This window comes from Pseudopipra pipra, chromosome 4 (assembly GCF_036250125.1).
Source record: "Pseudopipra pipra isolate bDixPip1 chromosome 4, bDixPip1.hap1, whole genome shotgun sequence".
Lineage (NCBI taxonomy): Eukaryota > Metazoa > Chordata > Aves > Passeriformes > Pipridae > Pseudopipra > Pseudopipra pipra.
Window position 1 is genome coordinate 52257507 of NC_087552.1, and position 14732 is coordinate 52272238.

Consider the following 14732-nt stretch of genomic DNA (forward strand, 5'->3'; position numbering starts at 1 on the left):
CTTTTATTACCTGTGGTTAAGAAGACCCTAGGACCCCAGTAGCCCTCAGGTTCTGTTTCTATTAGCACAATTTGTTCTCCTCCTGTAAGGGAGACTCTCTGCACATATTCTGTCAGACTCTTTCTGAGTATGACTGTATTCTTCTTGTAATTTAGCCAATTCAGTAGGAGTATAAGGTATTTCTTTGGTAATAATGCAAAGGAAAGCATCATTTATTCCCTCATATTGATATTCTGTTTTAATCAATGGCCATAAGTTTTTCATATCCAATTGGCACAGTGTGCTGCCTTGAATTTAAACTGATGTACTGAGTATCGTCTCCTGACCTGTTGCTGTATGGCTGGAAGTTTCATCTGGGGCTTTTCTTTGTACAGCCTAAGTGAATGCAGCCTTTTTGGCAGGTGTTTCCTGCAGAGAAAGAAAACAGGTCCCTGTGGTTAAGCCACATATTTTACTTGAGTTCACTCACCAATCAGCACCAAAAGCAAGCAGCTCCCCCAACTTATCTGAGCCCCTGTGAAAAAGCTCCAGAACAAGGAGAGTATTTTAACACCCACTACTAACGTCTGTACTTAATGTTATCCAAAGAAGGTAACTTAAAAAAACCAAACGCACAATAATTTATTTAGGTTTTTTGTAACAGTGGCTGCAAAAGCTGTGCTAGGGCAATGGTCCATTGGGTGCTCCCATACCAAGGAAAAGCTTCCCACACACCCCTGGCCCCTCAAGCATATCCCCATTGCTAGATTTGCTCATCCTAATCAGATTGGAAATGTGGCTACCTGCCTCCTTTCCATCAGGAAGACTGAGGTAAAATAAAGACCTCTGAAGGATCCTGGAGGAAAATTAAGCAGCAAAATTAAGCTGAAAAAGCCAGTGATGGAATTCATGGTAATACTCCCACAGGCAGAGCACAGCCAAGCCCAGCATGAGTGCCGGAAACAAAGAAAGGCTTCCTGGGTTAAAGATTCAGGTGCATGTCTACCTACCTCTACACCTCCAACCATACAGTAAGCACTGAAGCAAGTTCAGCTTTTTTCTTTTTTCACAAAATTTCCCCACCTTGTCCTGCAGAAGCAAGCAATAATCTTTTTTCTTGTTCTTTTTGTGGCTACAAACCCTGAGAAAGGGATTCGTGTGCCTACCAATTTAAATTGGGGTGTTGGCACCTGAGCTGAAGATGCCACCTTCAACACTCAAGCTCCCATTTCTGCCACCAGTCCCTTCCCTTTGCAGTTCTCCAGGGCTGACCCTGTGTGCTGCCAAGACCGTGGGGAAGCCTGCAGGCACTCAGTTTGCAACTATAAGGTTTCTCAAACACTTGATTTTCCTACTACACAGCAGCTTTGTTTTGACATCACATCTTCCTCATACCTCTCCTCACTCACCATCCAAAAGCAGGGTGTTCCTCCGTCTAAAAGCATGGGCACATAAAGGAATTTAATTGATGGTGTGACTTTACAGCATGTCATTTCTTCCGTGGTAACTACCCGTGCATACACACTCCTACTCAACAAAACATAAGGCAAAAATATGTAAATGACTTTGCACTTGATCAAATAGCAAGAGCATTCACCCAGAGGTTTTTTAAACAAGCAGTTTACTCTACAGTAAGATTTGCCTTACTTCTGATCTAATCCAGACTAGACTGTGTCTCTTCCTTTCAGGCAATTAGCTCCCTGTCAAAGATAAAGCTTTCACATGTCCTTTAATCAAATGATGTGTCCCTATTTTGAGGTGTCATATTTCTGTTCTGTGGTTTAGGATTGTGCTGGTTTAAAGGTAAACCAGCAGGGGAAATGAACTCAACTCAAAAGAGATATTATAAATCAGAATAACAATTTAATAAAATAATACAATAAGTATGATTATACAGACAAACAATTGGTTTTAACCCACAAAACCCAAATGTATAACCCAGCACCCTGGGGCATGAACAGAGTGGTGTTCTTTGGGCCCCGAGTCCAAAGTAAAAGGAGAGGGGAAAACCTGTTGGTGAGAGTGCTGTTGCAGTCTGGTCAAGAGTGGTGATTGCAGTCTGGTCAAGAGTGATGGTTGCAGTCTGGTTGAAAAGTGGTGGTTGCAGTCCAGTCAAGAGTGGTGGTCTCAGTCTGGTTGAGAGCGGTGATCTGCAGTTTGGTTGAGAGAGGTGATCTGCAGTCTTCCTCTGGATCCCACAAGAGGTTCCAAAAGTTCCAAGACTCCAAGATTACATAGTCTCCAGTTCAGGCAGGAATGCTCAGTACTTCCCTCAGGGCAGGGAGTTCCACAAAAGAGTGTGAGGACAGAAGCACCCTCCTATCTCGCAGGCCTTTTAACACCTAGTTTACAGCCTGAGGAGTCAGGCTGCTCTGGGCAGAAGGTGTACATAGTCTATTGATAACAGTTTCTGGGAAATGGCATGGAAGGCTATAGAATACACAGTTTTGGGTTACACCCATACAGTGATGAACTCGTCCCAGCTGTTCTAACTAGGACAAGGATAAATAACACTTTGACTCCTTTTTAAGTTGTCAGGCTTCCAGTGAACAGGACCTGTTATCTCCTATTAAGTGGGAGGTAAAAGGACCCAGTTAGCCAAATACTTTTTAGTGCAGGAGTCAGAGTCACAAAGCTATCTAGTGGTTTTACTTATGTGATGGTATTTCTTCCCATCCTAGGAAAAAAACAGCATTTAAAATTCAAAAGAGGAGTGAGATGACACAATTAAGAGCTCTTGAGCCAAGAGCCTTATCTTCAGACTTGGAGCTGTGCACTTGCAACTGATCAGGCTGGTTAAGTCAGGAACTTTCCAGTCAGTTGCTTTAATTTAAGTTAAGCAGCCAGTGGCATCTCACCACCTTCCTAATGGCATTTGTCTGTGAAAGAGGGGTGAAAAATGCTAAGAACGCAGATTACAAACTTTTCAGCGAAATATTTTTTATTCTGAAATTGTCATCTAAGGAATACTCCAGAAGAAAGTTTATGTAAGGACTGGTGAATGTTAAAGGGAGAGAAACTATTTGCTGTAGGAGTATGACACCAAGCTGGGGGGGAGTATTGATCTGCTGGAAGGCAGGAGGGCTCTGCAGAGGGACCTGGACAAGCTGGAGAGATGGTCTGATTCCAGCAGGATGAGGTTCAACAAGGCCAAGTGCTGGGTCCTGCACTTTGGCCACAACAACCCCCTACAGCACTACAGGCTGGGGACAGAGTGGCTGGAGAGCGGCCAGGCAGAAAGGGACCTGGGAGTTTGGATTGACAGGAAGCTGAACATGAGCCAGCAGTGTGCCCAGGTGGCCAAGAAGGCCAATGGCATCCTGGCCTGGATCAGGAACAGTGTGGCCAGCAGGACCAGGGAAGTGATTCTTCCCCTGTTCTCAGCACTGGTGAGGCCATACCTTGAGAGCTGTGTCCAGTTCTGGGCCCCTCAGTTCAGGAAGGATATTGATGTGCTGGAGCAGGTCCAGAGAAGAACAACAAGGCTGGTGAAGGGACTGGAGCACAAGTCCTATGAGGAGAGGCTGAGGGAGCTGGGGTTGTTTAGCCTGGAGAAGAGGAGGCTCAGGGGAGACCTCATCACTCTCTACAACTACCTGAAAGGAGGTTGGAGCCAGGTGGGGGTTGGTCTCTTCTCCCAGGCAAGCAGCAGTAGGACAAGAGGGCACGATCTTAAGCTCTGCCAGGGGAAGTTTAGGTTGGATATTAGGAAGAAATTTTTTACAGAGAGAGTAATCAGACATTGGAATGGGCTGCCCAGGGAAGTGGTGGATTCACCATCCCTGGAGGTTTTTAAGATGAGACTGGATGTGGCACTTAGTGCCATGGTCTAGTAACCACGGCGGTGTTGGATCAAGGGTTGGACTTGATGATCTCAGAGGTCTTTTCCAACCCAGTTGATTCTATGATATGCTGCATCCTTCTGAACAACTTCCCTGTTCTGCTGGAGACCACAGAACAGGGAAGGTGTTCAGTACGCAGAGCCCCGTGACTGTTGATAGGTTTTTTTTTGGTATAGATAACAAATATGGCAAAATTAATATAATTTGTAACTGCATACTAGGCATCCTTTATAGTTAAAAGCATTCCCAAATCATAGGGAATGATGCTCAGCGCAGTGATCTACAGATGCACATAGTAAGGGAGAGCGAGGTTCGTCTGCTATTAAAGGAGGGACTCTGCATCTGAGAGCTGCTGTTTCAGCTCTCATTACAGCCTTCTGATAAAAGCACAGGAATGTGCCCTCATCTCCCCAAACATTTTATATAGCAAACATTGTCTGGTACACAGACAGGAGAGGCCTCTACTTCACTGCAGTCTCCCTGAGCAGTTTCTTATGTGTGCGGACCTCAGAGGACAAGACCTAGTCCTTTCTAGACCTAGTCCTTTCTAGGTCTTGTCTTCTTTTTCTCCTGCATGAAAGTGGGAGAGCTCACCTTCTCCCTGAAGGTACTATGGACTGAATTATTGCTTGAACTCTAAGTATGATGCCCACTGCAGCAGCTTCAGCTTTCCTCCCCCAGAACCTCAAGTAAAATTACTAAGTGCTTAGCCAGGTAGAAATAGTATTTCATTTTGATAATTCAGCTGGCATGCACTTCTGTAATAAGACCACATCAAAATGAAACTGCAGTCTCATGCGGTTGTTTGCAGAGTAGATGAGTCAGAGCCTCTCTCTTTCCATGCTGCAGCTCACTAAACCTGTGCCAAGTTTAATAATTTCCACTCCCTTCAGGAGAGAGGACCACATTCAAGCTGGGTGATTTCCCAAACACTCTGCACCATATAGTGAAAGATTTTAAGGTCTTAACCTTAACATGTAATTGATGAACAATTCTTCATTTAAATTGTTAGATTTATCACGCATCTGCTTTGGCAGAAAAACATCATAGCTAAAAATCCAAGAGCAGACAAATTTCACTGTTAATTCAATGTAAAAATGAACTCTGGATTCCTCTCTGGATTTAATTGCAGCTGCAAAGTTAACAGGAACTGTTTTACAAGGGTGCATAGCTATAGAGGGAAGGCTACTGGGTCCTTTTACCTCCCACTTAATAGGAGATAACAGGTCCTGTTCAGTGGAAGCCTGACCACTTAAAAAGGAGTCAAAGTGTTTTTTATCCTAAACCATGGAACAGAAATATGACACCTCAAAATAGGGACACATCATTTGATTAAAGGACATGTGAAAGCTTTATCTTTGACAGGGAGCTAATTGCCTGAAGGAAGAGACACAGTCTCATGAAGGCACAGCCCGATGCTAACGCTGCACATCCCTCACACCCCATCAGTGTCCATCCCTGTCTCAAAAAATCCTGACATCAGCTCATCACAGCTAACTTTATACTCCTTCCAATGGGAAGCTTGTGAAGTGGCTGATGTGAGACTGAATGCCTCAAATGTGCAGGGTAGGATATGCCTTGATCTTGATGCAGAAGTTGAACTTCAAACCTTTAGGTCCATAAACTTATCTTTGTCTCTAATTCCTCTGAGTTTTATTTGATTCTACATCAAATATAGATTATCGTACCTTTATGCTGCTTTCTTGCACAAAGTCATTCCTGGCACTTTATAGTTCTGCCTCAGGTGTGACAGGTGGGGGAAAAAAACCTTTAAAGTGCAATTAACTTCAGAAAGACAAACAATAGCTGTGACAAGTGCCTCCATCCCTCTCAATGGCATCATAATATAAAATAAGGTTTAAATGCAAGTAGAAATTTGTTTGTTATATCTCTGCCCACAGTTTCAGTAGCAGCATCTCAGTCATGTGTATTATGTTGCTGAATAGGCTGTTTGTTTGGAAGATTTTTCCCTAGGGATCAGAATAAGCACAGAAATAAGGTGATCACTCTACTCATCTCAATTCCTAAGAAAACAAGGATTATGTGATTGATTTCTGCTTGTTTCCAACAATTTGTTCACAGATTGGCAAATTTCAATTAAATTCAATGGAAGAGTAAAAACCTCAGGGCTACTCAGGTCGTAAAAATGTCTCGGAAATGTGAAAAAACTGTGATCTGAGTTGGACTCATCCACCTTTGAGACACAGATCCCTGGGAAAGACAGCTTCACCTGTTCTGCTGGGATGTACAGGCACCACAGCAGCAATAGCTGCAGCAGGACATGTCCCTGAACCAGGGACAGATATGTCCCTGAACCAGGGACATGTGGCCTGAGCCCTGGACGAGGCTTGGGAGAGGAGCAGGTGGTGGGAAGGCATGTACAGGGCCATGCATGGGTGTCACAGACTGCTGCAGCACAGGCACAAAGCAAAGTTGTTTTTTTAAGGGAGCATATTACACTTTGCCTTTAACTGCCTGAAAGCACTGGCTTCAGGGTGGCCTTAGCTGTCCTTCCACAATTTTTTGTATCGTAGAGATCGACCTCAGAGGAGAGCCCTTTGATTTGACCATCAAATGCAGGTCATTCCTCATGTTGCCCTTTGATCAATGAATTCCTAGTCTGGGATATCACATTGCTCTTCTGACAGAAGAGGCATCAGAATAAATTGTTCAAATACCTTCTTGTGCTGTAAACCACACCACAAACAGCTTTTGAAAACCGGATCACAGAGCTGAGGAAAAGATTCCTTCAGCCACATGGTCTCTTGTCCAATTTCTTCAGTTCTCAGTAACCTTTTTCACTTCTTACAGCCTCAGCTATTTCCTTTAACTACACTTGAGCTCCTACTGTTCTGCTTACAGCAGCCCACCTCTCTCCCCTCCTTCGCCCTCCTGCCTTCTTTGAAGACCTTTTTGAGAGAAAACCACATCCTTACATTACTCTCATTGTTAGAGCCTCCACCAATGTTGCTGTTATTGTTCTTCACTACTTTTTGATAAAGCAGTCAAGCACAGCTCTGAACCTAAACTGCTCTTCATATGTTCCCATCTGCAGGTGTGCAGACCATCCCAGTAAACTACATTTTACATATGTTTGAACTGAGTTTCCGTTAACTACATCATATACACCTCAAAACTGTAAATTATTCCTTGCAATAAGTGCAAGCTGTCCATGAATTTGAAACTCAGTGCAGGTTTGTGGTCCTGTAAAAACAGTTTACTAAACAAACTGCTGGGCACCTCAGAGAAAGAAAAAAAAAAGATTATTCCTGTTTGTGCTGGTTACTGTGGGCTTAATTTTTTGGTTGATAATGCTAAATCTGTTTATTGTTGTACCATTCAGGGATTGACTTGGACTTGAGCTTATTAAAGCACTGGCACACGACTGGATTCTTGTTACACCACTGGTAGCATTTGCACTACCTCCAAATAGCATAGGGAAGTGATCACAAAATAGAGCTGGTGTCAGCTTTTGCAGACTGCATTTCTATCCTTCAGCTTGCCAATATTTTTAATTCTGTGACCCCAACTCTTCTTGCACTGTAGAATGTTTGGGTATATATTTGTTTTAGAGGAGTTGTCTTGCTATGATCAAGCAGCACCTCTGTCACATTCAATTGGATTTGCAGTTTGATCAACATTTGCTACATCAAGATGGATCTTTCTCATTGAGCTGGGACCCACTGGAGGCACAAGATGCAGACCTGCTACTTAATGATCTGTGTCAGACATGCGTTCAGCCTGTGAAAGGAAAATTTTCTTGCCAGGGTTATATGGCATATGTGGTAAGATCAACAGTGGAGGCCTTTGGACTGAAATAGATGGGAATCTACTGTGCTAAACTGGCCAGATGGGGAGCAACAAGAAAGATGTATTGCTCTTTTGACATCTAGCAGCTAGCAGCTTCTAATTCATTGTGTTGCTGATGGGTTCAAACCTAAAAATGTGGTCAGCATATCAGCAGGTGACACTTCAGGTCTTGTCCCAAACAACCTTCAGAATATGAATGCAGAGTAATTCACAAGGGAGCTTTTTTCCTCAAGTATTTGGCATGGTCAACTGGAAGCATGGTCCTACAGGCTGGCTCCCTTGGTTAAGTTCCATTCCTCATGAAGAAGCAAAAATATGACTGCATTGTTGAACACAATGGATGCTTTACACCTCTAATTGGTGTAATGAGGCACGTGACAATTGTATTTTCCACCTCTCCTGCCTCTTAGTTGAGTCCAAATAGGTATGGCACCAGCCCCGTGCCCTGATCCTCAGTTCACAGAGAAAAATGGAGCTCCTGCACTGGCCTCTGTAAGTGACAGTCCTGCCTACCTAGCTGATGTTCTTAAGCAGTTACCAGATCCCTTCAGTTATACAGCCAGTGAATAAGAAGTAGTGACAGAAAGCCTATTTTTGCAGCCTTGAGTCTGACCCTGCTGGACCCTGATTCTGCCTCCTGCTTGCCCTCTGTGTCCTGCACAATATTTGTGAGGTCAAGGATGAGCAGAACTCAGTCCACCACAGTCACTGCCTGATCCAGCTGTGGCTCCTTCACTCGCATCCCACTGGGAGCACCAAATCATGAGATGTGTGCAGGGATGCAAAGTCCCTCCCAGCTGCTTGCTGTCATGTAAAGCTGTGCACACACTGGAGGCATACAATGAACTTGTCATTATTTTACTTCAATTTTTTTTTTTTTTGCACTTCTTGCTGTGAATGCTGTATTATCCCGGCAAGCTTCTCTTGCAAATTCTGGTGCTCCAACCACACTCAGTGTCTTGCAGCCTGGTCCTGAAGCCAACTGCACCCTGTTAAACCCAGGCCAAAGTGGCACGTGGTGTTGTGGTGAACCCATATCTTAGTGCCCCATCAACACAGGCACAAGCTGCCTGCTTCAGGGACTAGTGACTTTAGTTCAGGCACCTCTGCCCATGTGGGCTACAGAAGTCCCTCAAAGGCCTGTCTTCTACACCCCTCATCCTCAGCCAAGCCAAGCCAGGGAATGGTAAGAATTAGGCTCAGCCTTGTTGTCAGACGTGGTCCTGCCACAGCCCCTGAGACATCCACACGGCCTTGTGGACCCATCACTGCTACCCTGAATATTGACACAGCTCCTCTGTTTTTTTTCGTTGTACCTGCAAGTCCTCAGGGGCCCTGGCACAACTTTTTTTCTGCAGCCCAGGGATTTTTTTCAGGGGTTACATAATTACTTTTAGCACCACAGTTGCTTATGTACCTCCACACTGTACAGAAATGAACGTAAATTCCATTCACATTCATGCTGACTCTGCCCACCTCCTGCTGCAGCTTTGTTCATTGCTCTTTTGAAGAGCACATGTGAGCTCCCAAGCTTTTGTCTCCTCCTTTTCCCATCCCGGGTGTCTTCTACCAGTTCCTGCAGACTCCAATAACATGATGTTGTTTGCTGCTGCTTCTGCATCTCACTCATTGTGCCTGGCACACTCAGAGCTTTTCATGTTCGTCACAGCACACACAGCTCAGCAGACTGATTTTGTGAAGTTAAAGGCAGGGTTTTTTCAAGCCACCCTGCCTCAGGTTTCAGTTTTCCCATTGTTTTGGTTCTTCTGTCATATGTACAATATCAGGGCACTACCCTCCAGATATCTAAGCTCTTCTGCTTGGTGAATACTCTGTTAATTCTGGATCATTCAATAGCATCCCTGAGTGATTTGTCCCAGATCTCAATCCGGACTTCTGCCTTGGATCTTTCTGAAAGCCATCTCTGTTTTCATATGCTATTTGTACTCTCAGCTTAAAGCTGTATCAGTCATGTATGTAATACGCAAAGCAGTGATATTCCTCCAGTCTCTGCTGTGCAGTTTCATTGGATTTAACTCCACCAGCATTGGCTGTCCCTGTTGCAAAGACTGACTATGCCAGAACTAGCTATTCTTGATGGGGTGTGGGGTGGAAGCAACTTCCCAACTAATTTTTTGCTAGGCAAGGCTCATTGGGTTTTTTTCATCTGTAAATTAAAAGTTAAATTGTGACATACGTGAGAGTTACAAGCATGTGTCAGCTATGAATGCAAGAGGGAAATACCTTCAGTAAAGGTGCCTCATTTTCTTTAAATGTCTCTGGATATTCAGGGGAAAATAACAAAGCTATAGCCCTACACGATAGAGAGCCAAAAACTTGAGAATGCTCCAGAGCAAGGATAGTGCATCAGTTTTCTTGGCAGCCAGGTAGAAAGATGTGAAAGACGTGGAGCAGAGTCAGATGCTCCTCTCCTTAACTTAACCTCCTTATGTCTTGTACTGCATCGTGAGCCTGGGTCTCTATATGAGTAACCCTGACTGCTCCCACTGCAGAAAAAAAATCTTTACCATCACCAAGGAGCAATTTGAGGAACATTGGTCATTTCTCTCCAGTATTTTATCATGGAAGGGTAAAATTCTAAGGGTAAAACCCCCAGAGTTTCTCACCTCACAGCTACTCTCCTAGGTCAAAGTCCCTAAGGCTAAATTCTTGCTGAGATTGTGTTCAGCCTCTTTTCTTTACTGGTAGAGGAAACATTAATATTTTCAAGGTGATGACATTTCAATGAAACCTGTTGACTGGGGACTAAATCTTTATGTAAAAATGTCCCTGTTGCATACATTGAGATCAGTCCATCCCAGAGTCCAGTAATTACAGGGGATGCAAGAGCATGGTCCAGAAAGAGGAACAGGGATAACTATGGAGAGACTATTTTAGCCACCCAGCATTCAGCATAACTCCCTCAGGAAGAATTAGATTTCTAAATCACTGGTGAATCAGATGCTAACTCAGCCTGTACCATGTTTTGTACAGTTAAAAAGGTCATTATGTTGATTACAAGCTGCTAAAACAGTAGTCGTTAATGCATTGTTATATATTGTCCCTTCTCTTTCTGTCCCTTATGCTTACCTACTCCCTGTGACTTCAGTGAATTGAAATGCTGGAAAGCCTTAATCCCACAAAGTGTATTACAGATCCATTCAGAGCAAACTCCTCAGATCAAACCTGTCAGCAGGAACATTTGACAGACCTGACAAATGCCAAAGTACTCACCAGCACAAAGATCTTTTATGACTGATCTGAAAGTACTTTAAAAAAGGGTCACTGCCATCTCCCCATATCCTGTGGGGGGCCAGCAGAGCCATGGCTCAGTGTCACCCAGCTGCGGAAGTGGGGCCAGGAACAGCCAGGGTGTCTGTGCAGTAGCATTTCATGCCTGCCATCCACCAATCAGCCACGTAGAGCAGGTCGGTCACACCAGCAGTCTGTTCGGAGTTGTGTATCTAAAACTTATTTGTGCAGCCTTACATAGGCCTGGTCCAGAGCCTGGTAAAACTTAAAAGTGTCCCATTAACCTGATCTAGCTTTGCCAAGCTCTGCACAATGCAGGAGAGACTGAACAGCTAACATTCATTGTCGAAGCCACTGCTCTAATCACAAGCCAAGGCTGCAGCTCTGGTTTAGTTGATCAATAAGCCTATGACAGACCAGATACCAGCACAAATTCTACATACTAGATAACAATTTAAAATATATGTATATATTTTAATGCCCAAGATTCATTAAAAGTTCTAAACCAGTCTCTTAGGGAATCCCGCTTCACAGTGATAGGTAAATGCAAGAGTTAAGGTAAGAGTTAAGAAAGTCACTTAGCATTTTATATATTAAAAACCCCATAATTTTCTGGGAAAGAGAAAATTCAGCAGTGCTTATGTGTTGCAAGCGGTTTGGCATATAAGACACTTAAGTCTCCATCCAGTTGCTTCTACATATTTAATTCATATACCAAGTTGAGGAGTATCAGCTTTGGGTCTCTCCCCTCACACTCTTAGACTGGCTGTGCGTCTTCGGCCACCACAGCCGTGCCTGTGGCTAGCAGATACAACCACATCCTGGGCAGCTAACATCTGCAAGGGATCTTGGTTTTCAAAGCAAAGCCAGCACTTGAAAATCTCATCCTTTTGTGGTACCTGAACAGCGATGGAGCATTTTGGGAAGGCAACCCAGGCAGTGAGAGGAGACTCCCAGGTCTTGGCATGAGAGCTGCCCCAGGAACTTGCATCCTGCAAGGCAGAGCTGGGAGCTGCTGGGGTGCCTGTGGGAGCCAGTACCCGCTGGAGACTTCTTAGAAACGCTGCCAAAGCGGGTGAGTGAGCACTTCACACTGAGCAAAGACATCAATCATCATTTCCTTCCTCTTTTCCAGAGACAGAAACAACCACCACCAGGCCCATGCCCTGCTGCTCCACCCCTGCATGAACATACCTAAGGTGAGAGAAGCGATGACAGAAACCCAGCCTTGTGTAAGGTGGTTGTGAAAGACCTGAGACAGATATGTCACTCATTCACTTCTTCATAACCAGAAAGGCAACAACAACTATTATTTTGTTAGCTGTTAACTGATTCACAGCTCATGCAAGGCTGGAGGCAGCTCCCCATGCTCAGGAAGGGATGCACACAGGATTTAGCTTGGTGCTTTGAGACCCCAAAATGCAGCAGCTGGAGTCCTGTAACATGCTATCGGCCCAACAGAGCCTGGATAATGACTTGGAGACTGACACTGATTTTAGAAATGGCACACAAAAGAAATCTGTTACTGCAAAGGCACCTGCAAGTGACAGAAGTCTGACTCTGGCAGGGCCAGCTCTGTTTGCAGAGTAGGGCAATTGCCTATGATGCAGGTAAGAGGAGCCCTAAGCAGCATCTCTTCTACCCCGCTGAAAATGTAGGGCTGCCTGGTAGTGATGCTCTTCTGCCTCCTGGGTAACAGCAGCTGTGTTGTTGCACCATGATGGAGCAAGAGGTCCAGGACAGGGGAAAGGCCCCCACAGCAGTAATTAAGCAGTTATACAATATAAACATCTACATATGCAAAAAGGTTGTTCTGTCCTCAATTTTGTTTTCAATAGCTGGCTGCTCAGAGCACAAGGTGAAGGGCACACAGGTCAGCTAGGACAGGTACACACTGAACTTTTGCACTGATGACAGTGAAGGAAATCTCTGAGACATAAAATATGTTTTCTCACATCCAGAGACAAAAATTCATTGCTGTCATTTCAGAGCAAGGAAGTTTGGCTTGTTTCAGAGGCTGAACTGACTTACTAATTGAGTCAAGGTAGTTAACTTGCTCACTAAGGCAAGAGCAGACAAGCATTCTGATGTTCTGAAATGAAGCTTTTTATTCTTTGTATATTAACCTGAGCCATGTGCAGCAGAAATGTTAGGAGAAAGTGTTAGAAAGACATGAATCGCTCCATTTATTAGAAATTATTTTAGTGGCTGCATTCACTTAAATGCCATAGTAACACAGGAAAGGCTGAGAAGTCAGTGTTAACATTTCTTTTTCCTTCATGTCTGATCCCTGTGGTGACTTCTTTTATAATGGAGCCACATATAGCGTCCTTTAAACACATTTTCTTTATCAACACAAGCATCAGGTAGTATGTATTCATACACCTCAGGAATCGCAGAGTACTCACAAAAATTGCACAGATATTTGCAAACTGTTGATTGCAAATATCAGGCAAAACAGTATCAGTTATATTTAACAGGCTTGAATAATGTTCCATATGAAAAACTGGAGTGCAAGATGGAAGATCTGAAACATATTATTATTATTTAATCTTATAAAATATTGATATTGTACACTGCATATCAATAAGTTTAAAAAGCCTGGGAAATCTCCGTTTAAAATAATGCAACTTGTACTCCCCTCATTTTGCAAATTACTGAAGGAAAATCCTTTTTTTTCCTGCTATAAAAATATTTTCTAATTTTAATCACAACAACATATATATACAACTTTTTATCTGACTTGCAGAATTCATTAAAGTGATCCAAAATTACTTTTGCTGTCAAAACGAGAAGTCAGACAGTGATGAAAATACGTAACACTGCTATTTCTTCTCTCATTTTAAGTTCCAAGTGTTCTCTGGTTTTTTTTAAACTTTTGACCTATGCTAATAGCAAGCAAAAATAAGATTAGCAACAGAGTAATGAACTGAAAGGGATTGATTTGAGAAAAAAGAAGGAGAATATCTGGGCAAGGTCTCTTCCCTCAGCTGAAAGCTTGACCCAACTGAGGCAAGGCTGCACATTGTTTTGCTGTTTTTCAGAGCAAAAGAAGTAGAACTTTCACATGTGTCATTTGAATGTATTTTGAATTCCAGAGCTGGATTTTAACCCTAAGAGATACCCAAGGACACTGTTGCCCAGGTAAAACATAAGCAAAACTATCCTGGTAGGGTTTCACAGGAGACCTCAGCAATCCCTCATTGTTCCACCACAGGCAACATGGATGCAATTGTGCAAGCCCCACACCCCAATAAGCCATTTGACCAAATTTTCATCTGAATTCTGGTGTGTCCAGATTTCAGCCTCTGTATTGGGGTTGTCACACTTCTTGGGCACATCAGTCGTACAGCTGCATAATTAAAGGCACTAAAATATATGTGCTTTACAGTTGGTTCCCCGCGAAAAAGGCGGTTTAGCTTTGAGAGTTTGAAAATAACCAGGCTATGAAAATCTGAACCGTTTTTTTCACAGAGCACCTAACCAAAATCCCACTGTTACTTTATACTCTTTCCAATTTGATTTTAAATATCAGCTGGCTTTCAGTGGTCTCACACCCTGCGCTGCCTCTAGGCACAATCAAGAGTGTATCAAGCCATCTTAAATTCCCTGTGCATCCTGTATCATCAGCTCAAGCGACTCAATGAAGCCTCTCCACTCTGTTACACTAAACTGCAGCAAACACTGAATTCTTAATTTTGTAGCTTTGTGAAGCTTGTTATGCTGTGATTTTGGAGCACACCTTTATCTGGCTTTGTCTGAGACAGCAAGTCTCTGGAGCCTTCTGGTCCCTGAATCTGGCACCCTGTGGCAGATACCACAACAGAGCATTCTGGCCTAGCAGTTACT